Source organism: Lathyrus oleraceus, chromosome 4 (assembly GCF_024323335.1).
Source record: "Lathyrus oleraceus cultivar Zhongwan6 chromosome 4, CAAS_Psat_ZW6_1.0, whole genome shotgun sequence".
Classification (NCBI taxonomy): Eukaryota; Viridiplantae; Streptophyta; class Magnoliopsida; order Fabales; family Fabaceae; genus Lathyrus; species Lathyrus oleraceus.
In genome coordinates this window covers 199,124,933-199,139,620 of record NC_066582.1, presented here as the reverse complement: position 1 = coordinate 199,139,620, position 14,688 = coordinate 199,124,933, and positions in this window count along the sequence as shown.

The window sequence follows — 14,688 nt, the reverse complement described above, 5'->3', positions numbered from 1 at the left end:
GTTGTTGGTTATACGGTTAGCCGCCCCCATCCCATATTCATTCGATAAAGTTATGCCTTATGAGTACAATGCCACCATGATTGAGAATGGGAAAGAGGTTCCTCTTCCCGCTTCAAATTCAGTGGTAAGCATTGCAGATGTAGTGAAGGTGACCCATAGTGGTCGTGTGTTTCGCCCTGTATCTCCTAGAGTTATGGAAGATGTTACAGTGGGTAAGAAAGCAGATGTTCCTACAGTTGATCCCGTTAATGCTCCAACTTGTCAGTTTGGTGAATCCAGTGGGTTGAAGATTAATGATGATGATGAGGTACTTTGTTTAATCAAGTAAATTGAGTTCAAAATTGTGGAGAAGCTGCTCCAAACACCATCAAAAATTTATGTGTTATCGTTATTGATGAAGTCCGAAGCATATAGAGAGGCTTTACAAAAAGTGTTAAAGCAAGCCTACGTAGAGCACGATGTTATTGTGGATCAGTTTAACCATATTGTTGCCAAGATTACTTCATGTAGTAATCTGAGCTTTTGTGATGAAGAACTTCCTGAGGAAGGTAGAAATCACAAGTTGGCGCTTCACATTGCAATGAACTGCAAAGAGGAAGCCATGTCCAATGTGTTGGTTGATACTGGTTCATCGTTGAATGTGATACCAAAATCAACTTTGGCAAGATTGTCTTATCAAGGCGCCCCGATAAGATACAATGGTGTAGTGGTAAAAGCGTTTGACGGTTCCCGAAAAACTATCATTGATGAGGTGGACCTTCCAGTTAAGATAGGTCTGAGTGATTTTCAAATTACTTTTCAAGTAATGGACATTCACCTGGATTACATCTGTTTGTTGGGAAGACCATGGATCCATGAGGTTATTTAGGCTAGCAGCACCGACAAGTGGGGTCGTGTTGTAGAAGTTGTCGGGAACAAGAACAGAGCTGGGCTGGGATTTCAGCAAGGTCCATTCAACAATAGTGTCAAGGCTATGCAAGAATTTTTATGCAGTGTAGGGTTCATTCATAAGGATGATCAACACTCACCTACAATTATTGAAGACAATGATGAAGACGAAGCTTGTGCCAACTTTGTTACGCATGGACAGACTTGCAACAAATGGGTTGCTGTAGACGTTCCTGTTGTTATGCATCATTCAAAGTAATTTGTTTTATTGTTTAAAGAAAAATCCTTCTCCTATGCCTAAGGGAGAAGTGAAACATTGTTGGGCATTTCAAATTTATCATCAATAAAAATACAATTTTATTCATCCACATCTATGATGTTTGTTTTTACTTTTTGCTTTTTCTGAAAATGCTAATCACAGAAAAACATAAATAAATAATAATTTTCCCATATCTGCATAATGTTTGTTTGCACTCAATTTCTCTAAAATCAAAATATCAAAGCATTATACAGGTTGGTTCTCAAACCCATTGAACGTAATGATCCTACTCCCTCTCCAAACTTTGATTTCACTGTGTTTGAAGCTGAGGAAGAGAATGATGATGAAGAAGTGTCTGATGAGTTATCATGTTTGCTTGAGCACGAGTAAAGAACCACTCAGCCGTTTGAAGAGCAAAATGAATTAGTCAACTTGGGTTCCGAAGATGATGTGAAGGAAGTCAATATTGGGTCTCAACTGTGTCCAAAAGTTAAGAGGGGGTTGGTTGATCTTCTCCGGGAATACTCTGATGTGTTTTCTTGGTCTTATCAAGATACACCAGGTATGTATTCTAATATTGTGGAGCATAGATTACCTTTGAAGACAGAATGCCCGTCGGTCAAGCAGAAATTGAGAATAACTCGTCATGATATGGCAGTGAAGACTAAGGAGGAAGTGCATGGGCAGATTGATGTTGGTTTCCTTGTTACCTCCGAATATCCATAATGGGTGGCCAATATTATGCATGTTCCTAAGAAGGATGGAAAAGTCCTTATGTGTGTTGATTATAGATATTTGAATAAAGCCAGTCTGAAAGATGATTTTACTCTACCACACATTGATATGTTGGTAGACAATACAACTAAATTCAAAGTCTTTTCATTTATGGAGGATTTTCCAGTTATAATCAGATCAAGATGGCACCCGGAGATATGGAGAAAACCATGTTCATTACACCTTGGGGAATATTCTGCTATCGAGTGATGCCCTTCGATTTAAAGAATGTTGGTGCAAAGTACTAGAGAGATATGACCACTCTTTTCCATGATATGATGCATAAAGAGATTGAGATTTATATTGATGATATGATTCCAAAATCAAGTGATAAAGAAGAGCATGTAGAGCATTTGTTGAAGTTATTCCAGCGTTTGAGGAAATATAAACTCCACTTGAATCCCAATAAGTGTACTTTTGGTGTTCTCTCTGGTAAGTTGTTAGGCTTTATTGTTAGCGAGAAGGGTATTGAAGTTGATCCTTCCAAGGTCAAAGAAATACAAGAGATGCCTGCACTCAAAACTGAGAAGCAAGTCAGAGGTTTTCTCGGTTGCTTGAACTATATCTCAAGATTTATATCGCATATGACTGCCACATGTGCGCCTATATTCAAGCTCCTTCAGAAAGATCAGTCTTTTGATTGGACCGAAGATTGCCAGAAAGCTTTCGACAATATCAAAGAATATCTGCTTGAGCCTCCGATTCTGTCTCCACCTATTGAAGGAAGACCTTTGATCATGTATATAACTATGCTTAAAGAAAGTATGGGTTGTGTTCTTGGTCAGCAAGATGAATCTGGGAAGAAAGAATATGAAATTTACTACCTCAGTAAGAAGTTCACCGTATGTGAGTCTCCGTATTCCATGCTTGAGAAAACATGTTGTGCTTTGGCTTGGGTTGCTAAGCGTTTGCGCTAATATATGTTGAATCATACTACTTGGTTGATATCCAAAATGGATCCAATCAAGTACATTTTTGAGAAGCCTGCTTTAACTGGTAGGATTGCCCGTTGGTAGATGTTGTTATCTGAGTATAATATTAAATACCAAGCTCAGAAAGCTATTAAAGGTAGTGTCTTGGATGACCATTTGGCTCACCAACCCATTGAAGATTATTAGTCAGTGCAGTATGATTTCCCTAACAAAGAGATTTTGTATTTGAAGATGAAAGATTGTGATGAACCATTGCTTGAATAAGGGTCATAACCTGGTTCCCGTTAGGGCATGGTATTTGATGGAGCTATTAATTCATATGGTGATGGTATTATGGCAGTGACTATTACTCCTCAAGGAACTCATTCAGGTGGCTATTGATTACTTAACAAAATGGGTTGAAGCAGAATCATATGCGATTGTAACCAAGCAAGTTGTTGTAAGGTTTATCAAGAATCATATCATATGCCGCTATGGTGTGCCAAGTAAGATCATTACTGATATTGGATCGAACTTGAATGATAATATGGTGGAAGCTCTTTACAAAGACTTCAAGATTTGACATCATAATTCTTCTCCCTACAGACCCAAGATGAATGAGGTTGTTAAAGCTGCGGACAAGAACATTAAGAAGATTATTCAGAAGATGGTTGTGATGTACAAAGATTGGCATGAGATGCTCCCATTTTCTTTGCATGGGTATCCTACATCCGTCCGAACTTCAACATGGGCAACCCCTTTCTCTTTTGTTATGGAATGGAAGGTGTGCTCCCTATGGAGGTTGAGATCCCATCATTACGTGTTTTGATGAAAGCCAAGTTGACTGAAGTCAAATGGTATCAGACCAGATATGATCAATTGAATTTGATTGAAAAGAAGATATTGAATGTCATGTGTCATGGTCAGTTATATCAGCAGAGAATAAAGAAAGCTTTTGATAAGAAGGTCAAGCCTCATGTGTTCCGAGAAGGTGACCTCGTGCTCAAGAATATTTTATCTTTCAAACCTAATGTTAGGGGCAAATAGACTCCTAACTATGAAGGCCCACATGTTGTTTAGAGAGCCTTTTCAGGCGGTGCTTTGATTCTTACAACTATGGATGGTGAAGAGTTCATTCATCCTGTGAACACCAATGCAGTCAAGAAAAACTTCGCCTAAAAAAGAAAAGAACAACTCGCTAAGTTGAAAACCCGAAAGGGCGGCTTAGGCAAAAATGAGCGTCTCAGTTGATTGAAAATCTAAAAGGGCGATCCAGGCAAAAGTTAGAGACATAAAATAGAAAAATTTATCATGGTAGATTGAGTATCCCACCTTGGGGAAATCTAGGCAAAATTTAGGGATTATGGCAAGTAACTGCATCCGGCTGGTCCTGATCTTTGAAGTAGTTTTGAACGGTCATTTGGTTCTGATTCTGCATTCTCAACCGAAGACAAGAGCACAATGGATTTCAAAGTTGGTAGGGAGAGTAGTGGACATTGTGTTCGGTGTAGCCCTTTTCCATGTAAATTATCATTTTCAAACTTTGTAAATATCCGTGAGTCCTGCCATTTGTGGACTACCGTTCTATTAAATAAAGTTGAGTTTTTATCCCATTATTTATATTCTTATTTGTTTTTGTTTTAATAGAATTGAATTTTATGATGATAATTTTGAAATAAATAAATCAATGAACAATCATTTTTCTTAAATAATAAGGCATTTACTTTAAGAACAATTGATTTCAAAAAGGAATGTCAACAGCAATATAAGAACAATGAGTCTTGATGTGTGAAGCATTGTTGGTCTTCCCCAAGAAGTTGTTTGGTGACTTTACCTCCCCAATAGTCCATTGTTCATCCTCAACATGGTTGATGAGTTGCTCCCCAAGCAATTTATCATCCCTAGTAGAGTTGGTGGGTTGATCCCTAAGCAGTTCATCATTTATCTCCAGTAAAGTTGATGTGTTGTTCTCTTTGTAGTTCATCATCTATCCCCAACTGAGGATTTATGATCTTCATTTTCATTTGTGTCTGTGAATGAACCCTGGATTTTTGTGTAACCTTTATTTGGTTTTCAGATCCCCAACACCTTTATTTGGTTGTTGCATATCCGTGGCAGTTTCTCCCCTGCGTGAGTTTGCAGATCTGGTTAGTCTAATATTGGTACCTTTGAATTGGTTTATTTCTCAATATCCAAGAAGATTATGTTGACTGTAGCTTTCCTTTTGAGGAGTATGTTGTTGATTTTGCATCCTTGTGTGGTTTTTGATTTATCCTGGCAGGTGTTTGCATCCCTAGTGAAGCCCTACAGAGTTTGATTTTGATGGAATCCCCAGTAGCTTGTCTGGTTCCCCACTCGGAGTTTTGCCTCTCTTTGTGACTTGGATACTGTAAGACGTCAATTTCGACCCTAAGGTCCCTCATGCTATCTTATCATATGCATTGGATTTGGGATCACACCTTGGCATGTTCCTTACCCCTCATTCATTGGGTTTGCATTGGTAGAGATCACCAAGTACATTTGATTGTATCATACTTTGTTTGTCATTATTTACTAACTAAAATACCAAAAATATGTCTATGTATAGCTTTGTTTCTTTTGTAGGTAGTGTGTGCATCCACCAATTCCTAACCAAGCTCACAATTAGAGTTTGAGAGCCTCAATGCAAGGAGATCAATCAAGAGATGGTTCAAATTGGCTCTAGACATCATATATGTGTCCCTATGATCTTCATTTATCATTTTGATCAAGAAATCACCAAGAGTTTGAAGATTGTTTGCCTTGGAAGCCCTAATTCATCTGGGTATCTTGTGTGACTTCCTCAACAATCTCAAGCATTTGATCAAATATTTCAAGGGATACTTTAATATACATTAATTTATGCATATATGATCCTCCATGAGTCCAAAATATCAAGAGAACTTCAAGTTTGCAAGTTGGTTCGTGGTGGTTGACTAGAGAAAGTCAACTAGTCAAAATTGGGGTTCACTAGACCATATCTCCTACAATTTTTGTCATATGAAAATGATTCCAAGAGAAACATTACTCCTTATGACATTACAAACAACTTTCATGTTGAGGTCAAGAGCTATTTTTGCTTGGAAAGTCACTTTTTATGGTGAAAGATTATAGGTCATTTTGTTTGTGCCCTAGTTAAGAGGTCAACTTCCAAGGACCATAACTTGCTCAATTTTTATAAGATGAAAGATATCCAAGCTCCATTATCAAATTCAAGATGTCTTCTCCAACTTTTATTCTTTTATAAACTTCAAATTCAACTTTCAAGGGCATGTGCCAAGAGGAAACATTATAGGTCATTTTGGGCCATTACCATTGAACAGGCAATTTTCCTCAACTTCTAAAATGCATAACTCCTTCATACCAAATCCAAATTAGGTCTAATTTGTTACCATATTTAATAGGTTTTAAATAGCTACAACTTTAATGAAGGAAGCGTTTCCATTTGAAGCTCATAGCAAAAGTTATTCTAGGTGGAAGAAGTGAACATTTGACTTGGTACTTAGAAAAATTTCAATTATGTTTGATTTCTCCAACTTCCACCTCAAAATTCAACATGATCCAAGCTTCAAATGGAAACGTGTTCAACATGAAAGTTGTTCCCCTTGATCTCACCTTTCCGAAAAGTCCAAAATGACTTCATTTGGCCAAAGTTTAGATGACTTGCGCATGGATTTTCTTCAAGGTTCCATTTGGATGAATGTCATTACCACTTCTCAATTCCAAATGCATGGCTTCATGTTACACTTTCAGCATCACTTATGATCATCTTTGGACCTTTTAACATCACTTCATGGGCCTATCACACGCCCATGCAAGCATGCACATGAGAATTTCTATTTTTGACATTTGAATGGAAGTGTGTGGAAATCAATTGCCAAGCCTATAAATACATTACCTCATGCTCAGAATTATGGACACCTTACCCAAGCTTTGCTCCTGCAACCTTCCCTTCACCATTAGAGGATAAACTTGAAGGTTTTCAATTGAAAATCGAGTTTCAATTTCACTTTTGTTTTGAAGTTGAAACTCCAAGAATCCAAGCCATTTGAGCTCTTAATTCATCTCCTGCAATCAAGTGGAAGCAAGCCCAAGAAAATTGAGATCCAGATCGAGCTTCATCACTGCAAATAGAAGGTAAAATTTGCCAAACTTTCTTTCTTCGTTTTTCTCTCAATTCTTCACCATTCTCTTTGATTTTTGGTTGGCTGAAGTCCTACCAATGCAGGCAACAAGATTGAGTAGCTTTGAGGTTAAATCGAAGCAACTCAGATCATGAACCTCAAATTTCAAATCCATGTATCTTTCAATATACTCGGAATTGGAAGAATTAGAGGTCAGATTCGTGCTCCTGAGCATTTTTCCTTCAAAAACATGTACTCACTTTTCATTTTCCATTTGATTCATGGTGGACCAGGTCGGTGAGGTCCACCGAAGAAGATGACCGGAGCTAGGGCTCCGATGGTGTGATGGTGTTGCCCAAACCATCTGATCATAGTTCCACGTTTTAATCAGGACCCTTGCTTTTGCATACCACGCGTTGACTGAGGTGTTGGATGGAAGTGCACGCTTAGCCATCAGATCTGCCACCTCAATTAATGAGGGAGATTTGATGGCTCTTGTTTTTCTTAATTTCATTTTATTTTCTGATTTTTCAGTTAATCCCTTTATTTTGTTTAATTCATAATAATTTCATTTTTAATCCAAAAAATATGGGACTTTCACCAAAAATCTTTAAATATTTTTCACTTTCATATTCTGAATTAAAAGTTTTATTTTTTTGGATAAATTTTTATATTCATGAATTAAATGTTTTTATGCATATTTTTAATTGTTTAAAAATACTTCTGACTTTTAAAAAATAGTGAATTTTTTTGTCTAACGTCCTTTGACCTTGTTTAACCTAGGATAAATCCCTTGGCCATTTATTTGGTGTTTTGAAGGGGTTTTAGGTTTTGACCAAATTAAAATGTATTTTAATTCATTTTTAAATTGATTTTTAATTTATTAAATGCTTACAAATGTTGTTGAGCCATTTTTATGGTCTTGTGATGTTTGACTTTCTATTTGGGCCTTGGTCATGGTTGATTTCACTTTTAATGGATCAAAACCATTGGATTTAGGGGATTGACGAAATGTACATTTCATCTCCCAAAATGAATGAATGGTTTTGATTTGATGAAAGTCCTCTCATGATCAATTTGCATTTCTATCTTCCCCTCCCTCTTCATATCCATCCATATTCTTCCCCATTCCATCATTTGACCAAGGAAATCTCTAATGTCTAAACGCTAATTGATTCATCAATGACCTTGTGTTAGATGAATCAATACAAGTGTGACTGAGATAGGTCCCTCCCTTCTGATTTTTTTCTTTTAGTGTGTGGTATGTTTTAGGAGTTTGGTTCTTCATACCAAATCTCTAACATGCATTAACACCTAAGTTTTTATTGCTCGGCCTCAGATAGTTGTGACTTCTACATAAGTCTAATTACGATTGCTTAACATAGAGCTAAATTTGATCAAGAAGGCATATCATTCTAGTAAGTGGGATTGTAAGTCTCCCATTATTCATGGCATTGTGTGGAAACTTGACCTTTTTTCCTTTCATGAGAGCTAGTGGTATACTTGTTGAATTATCCAAGTTGAAGCCCTTCTCATGGAAGATGTCTTGGTTTAAGGATTCATAGTTGTGAATGAATGGTTGAGTGTTCTCCAAAGAATGACTTAATCAATTAAAACTCAACACTAACCTTTGACTAACCCTTGACTAACTTTTATTCATTATGCTTTTACATTCAAGTCATTTACTTTATGCAATTTAAATTTTAGTCATTTATCATTCATTGCCATTTTACATTTCATGCAAATTGTTTATGTTTAAGTCCTTTTTCACTTTGCTCATTTGAGCCATATTTTGTGATTGTATATAATGTTTGCGTATTTTGATTTTGTTTGTGGTCTTAGGACCTTAAAACACCTAATAACAATAAAAAACATTTGGTGGACTGTTGGAACTGGATCAGAGCTTTGGACTTAGAATTAGGCAACTTCCCCTGTGCTAAAGGACTTGGCCAATGCCAACATTTTGAGACTGAGCTATCTTTGACCATTTCCTTCATCTGATGCAAGACTTGAGGATTTCTTGGATTCATCTGCTACTCTGTATTTGTGCTTAATTGTTATTTTGATCTTATGTCTTATGTTTCGTTCTGAGTTGATCAAGGAATATTTCATCTGATACATTGGAAGATAATGAAGACTGCTAGCTATTGGAGTGCTTGCTTGGATGTGGCTATCTTTAGTTGATGCCTTGATCTTCATGATGTCTGGATATTGCTCATTGCTTATTGACTATTGCTTGATTAAAGTCCAAAGGAAAATGAGTTTCTATATGACATTCATGTATGTTGGATTGCATCCCATTGGTTAGATCTTTTCAACTCTTAACTTTTAAATTTGTGCTTAGGATGGCCTTTTCATCTCCTCCTACTTCTTAAATTTCAAAATCTCTCCCTCTTTTCAAAAACTTTCTTTGCTTGTGATTTCAAACTTAGACATGTTTTAATGATTAGAAACTTTGGCCTTATGCCAATGAATTTTCAAGCTTTTTCTTAAATCAAACTTGTAAATAAACTTAATCATATTGACTTAAATTTCAAAAGACAAAAAATAACTAATAACTCCATTCAAATTTTGGGCCCTTTGTGCCTCTTATTATTAAACTTTTGTTAAAAACAATTCACCAACCTATTTGAAATTTTTACCACGAACTACGAGGTTTTAATTCCTCATTTTTATGTTGGTACGTAAGCACAAGTCCGAAGGTCTTGTCAAACACAAAAATATAATCAATGAATTCTTTTATCACCCCCACACTCTATTTTTCTCAAACATCTTTTATACGAAACACATATGCACACAAATAAAAAAGGCTCCCTAGGAGTATCTAGGATACTTTGGGTGCTAACACCTTCCCTCTATGTAACCAACCCCCTTACCTATAATCTCTGGCATTTTATTAATTCTGATTTGGAAACTTCTTATCTTTGGGTTTTGTTCGTACTTTTCCCTTTTCCTTTGGAAACAATAAAAGCACGGTGGTGACTCTGGTTTTACTGACGTTAAGCTTATCTATAACATGATGGTCATGAATTTACCACTACAGATACCCAGCGGAGTTCCATCTTCTAATAGAAGATTTCTTCCTTCAGGCAGTTTTGATTCTGAGCAGTATCGATGTTATCCCCTGCAGGGTTGTCTCCCATTTGATATGGTGTTAACTTAAAATTCCCTACAGTGTTGACTTGTTGCTTTGCAATATATATATATATATATATATATATATATATATATATATATATATATATATATATATATATATATCCCTCAGCTTGAGATGTGGATCTTCAGCAGATCCCTCTTATCCTTAACATTTTGATTGATATTCTCAGCAGTGCTTTCGTCTCCCGCGGAGTTCGCCTGTCTGTATCTTCTCCTCTCCCAGAGAGTTTGAGTTCTAAGCAAGATATTTGTCAATCTTGGCTTTTCCCCTACCAATATATCCTCCTCTTTTGAGAGTTGAGTTTGAGTTTTGGATATTTTTGAATCTTTTTTACTACCACGAATATATATATATATATATATATATATATATATATATATATATATATATATATATATATATATATATATATATATCCTAAGAGTGATGAGTTTTCAGTAGTTTTGGGTCGGATTGCATATTCTTCATGACTTTCCCCAGCCAGAGTTGAATTTATCTTGCAGCTAGGATTTTTGTACTCGATGATTTATTTTCATCCCTAGCAGGTTCTCCAGTTGGTGTTCCCTTCTTGTTGAGATTAGCTGAGTGTCTAGTTGTGATGATTCAGATCTTCATGTTTGTATCCATTGTGCTCGTTCGTCAGCATAATCATATGCATATTCATGCATATTCACGTATAAACATAGCATCAGATATTTCATTGTGCATTTTGTCGCATTGACCTTTTTTTCTGATCCCCTACTTTGGTGATATTATTCCCTCATGCATATTTGGTGTGTTTGTCCTCCTTCAATTGTAGAGTGTCAGCCCCTTAAGCAGAAAGAGTTTATCCTATCTCCATCCCCACTGAGTTTTTTCCTCTTTGATAATTGTTATTTCAGTTTCCTTCTTAGTTCATTATCTGGATGAAACCACTCCCCTTGAGTTATATCCTCATTGGATTGAGTCTTGATTGACCGTTTCTTTCTAGCTCTTATCTAGATAGATCTTTTGGTCTCCAAGACTTTATTACCCAGTAAATGGTAATATCCTTCTTGATGGTTGAGTAGTTTACCTATGTTAATTTACCTAGTTGTGATGATTCAGATCTTCATGTTTGTATCCATTGTGCTCGTTCGTCAGCATAATCATATGCATATTCATGCATATTCACGTATAAACATAGCATAAGATATTTCATTGTGCATTTTGTCGCATTGACCTTTTTTTCTGATCCCCTACTTTGGTGATATTATTCCCTCATGCATATTTGGTGTGTTTGTCCTCCTTCAATTGTAGAGTGTCAGCCCCTTAAGCAGAAAGAATTTATCCTATCTCCATCCCCACTGAGTTTTTTCCTCTTTGATAATTGTTATTTCAGTTTCCTTCACAGTTCATTATCTGGATGAAACCACTCCCCTTGAGTTATATCCTCATTGGATTGAGTCTTGATTGACCGTTTCTTTCTAGCTCTTACCTAGATAGATCTTTTGGTCTCCAAGACTTTATTACCCAGTAAATGGTAATATCCTTCTTGATGGTTGAGTAGTTTACCTATGTTAATTTACCTAGTAATTGGTAAAAGGTAATTTACTTCTTTGATTTCTCCAGCGGATTCGTCTTTTTCGTTTCCCCAGCAAGTTTATTCTTGATATGTTCACTCTAACCGGTGATGGATATTCTTTCTGTTTGGTCTTCTACACAGTAAAAAGGTAGTTGTAAATCCTTATTTCCCCCAAGAGTGTATCCTTGATATGTTCATTCTAACTGGTGACTGATTTTTTCTTGAGAAAATGTTGGGCATATAACCGATAAAAGAAATAAAATAAAATATCTTAGTCTATATGTTGCTACAACAGAATTACAATATTGATTGTTGGTCCCCGACAATGGCACCAAAAACTCGGTGTGTTGAATCCTCAAGTGCACGGAACATTCAATTATAGTATAAAAAATGTTGAATCTACATAGACCAATGTCAACCTACTGTGATCTATTGTCGCTTTGTAAATCTAAGTCTAATCGGATTTTGATTTGTTTGAGAATGAATGTAAATTACTAGTTTTTGAAGTTAAATTAACGGATACCGAAATGTAATTTCAGCACTTTGTTTGGTTTAAATTTTTTTTTGGAGAAAATACTAATTTAAAAACACTACTCACTTTTGTGTCGCCCGTATTATGTTTCGAAACCGTAGGTGCATGTTGTCGCTCTGCAAGTTACAATTTCGAAACAAATTTTGAAAGCGGATAAGTCCTAATTAATTAATAAAACTTTGTCGCTATTTTTAGAAATTAAAAATTCAAATTTTATTGATCGAATACTGGTCTCACATTGTCATGCTATTGATCGGTATTTGAGTGCTTTCGCTGTCGTGCAAAGCGTTTAAACTTTAAAATTAAAAATGAGAATCAGAAAAAAATTAATATTAAAAATCAGTCGGACATCTCGGACTCTAAGAGCTTAGTCGGACATGTATGTGGGAAACATACTGTTATTAATTAAACTGAACATGAAATAATAAAATATAAAACTAATAAGTAAAACAAATGTTAAGAATATATATATATATATATATATATATATATATATATATATATATATATATATAGAGAGAGAGAGAGAGAGAGAGAGAGAGAGAGAGAGAGAGAGAGGTATCTGCAAGTAGCACATACACATGCAAACAAAATTGGCAAACTAAAACAGTATGAACATAAACAATTGGAATTGATATGAGTGCTTTAAAATAGATAAATGCAATAAATAATAGAAATAATAATACGAATTGAAACCAGAAATTAAATGACAACAACAATAAGCAATAGTTCAGACTGGAAATTAAGAACAACAGCAAAAAATAAATATGATAAAAGCATAAATTATAGAGACTGAAATAAATAAAATATAAAATTAAAGCAATAAGTAAAATAAAACCTGCAAACTAAAAGCTTAATAAAAACTGACTCTGAAATTAAATTGAGAAACGATTCCAACAAGATTGTTGTAAATGATAATACAAGTACAAAAAAAAATCTTAATTCTAAGTTGTAGCAATCCCTCAATGTGAGAAACTACTTCTTTTACAATAGTGAATTTTCTGCCTAAAAAATAAGTGCTCTAAACTCTAATAACTTTGATAAAACTTGGATGCTGAAAAAATAAGATTTCTAGCTACATATAATGATGGTAATAGATGAAAGGAGTCTCAATTCGTGTAGGAGTAATGGGAAATTATTCTGTTGAAGTCAGAGAAAATCGAGTCTATCAGTTGCTATTTTTCTGGCCTAAGAGTCCATGGCGGACGCCAAGAGTGCAAACTGGTAAAACGTGGCCTTCAAGGTCCATGTCGAACGCCATGAGTTATATACGATGCCCTTCTTTGACTTTTCTTCGTGCTTAGTTGGCATTTGACTGCCACATCATGGCAGATGCCACGACAAATGCCATGTGTCGTACCTCAAAAAAGGAGAACGACCTCGCGAAGCATAATCGCACACTCGTGGGATGGACTTAACAGAGTCTCCATCGATCATTATTTATTCCCATAGAGGGAAAGGGAAAATGTCGAATAAAACCTCTAAATAAGGACAAGGATAAGGTCATTGCAACCAATATTAGGGTTCAGGAGTTGGTTACACAAGGGGAAGGTATTAACACCCCTCACGTCCGTTGTACTCAACGGGAACCGTTTGGTTAGTTCTACGTGTTAGTGTTTGTTTACAATTTAGGCTTCTTGAGTTATTAAGAGGGTAAAGAAGAGGACAAAAGGTTTATTTTTTTATTAGTGGGCCTGAAAAGATTTCATAATCCTGCTTCTACGTATCTCAAAAGAGAAGTCCAAGCACACGTAGTTCTAGGTTAAAAAAGTTTGTTTGTTGGTCAATTTTAGCGAAAGCTATTTTGTATTAATCGACGAAAACATTGTTTTACCCAAAAACAAGAAACAGACATTTGCACCACATTGAATGGATTTACAAATCACATTCACGCCACTTATCTCAACTCAACAGTTGTGGATGAAACATTGTTTTTCAACTGCTTAAGACAAAATGTCTTTCCTTTCTGAAAAAGGTTTTAGGTTGTGCCAAAAGGCAAAAAAAGTTTGAATGAGCTTGATGTATTTTTGGCGATGGCGAGAGCTTGGATTAGCGAGATATCCATCTCGAATCTTAGTCTTAGGAGCTCTTGGTATTCACCCCGTTCCATTTCCATCTTTATTAAGAAAATGTTTCGAATATTTTTATGTATTTTGAAGTTTTATTGGGAAAATGCACTCGATGTTGATCGAGGTTTTTTTATGGTTATGAAAAAAATTGAAGTGGTTTTATGGTTTGAAAAATGATTTGAATGTGGATGGTTGATAAATTGAGATAGTGGAAACTGTTTGAAAAGAAAAGTCAAATGGGTTGGTTTTGAGATGATTTTTAAAAATAGTTTGATGTTGGATCAAGCTTTTGACTTGCCTTGTGAAATGGTTTTGAAAATGATTTTGGGTAAGTGATTAGAAATGAATTGAAATCGATGGTTAAATATGATGGATACAAATGGTAACATGAAGGGTGCGAATTGGATCGC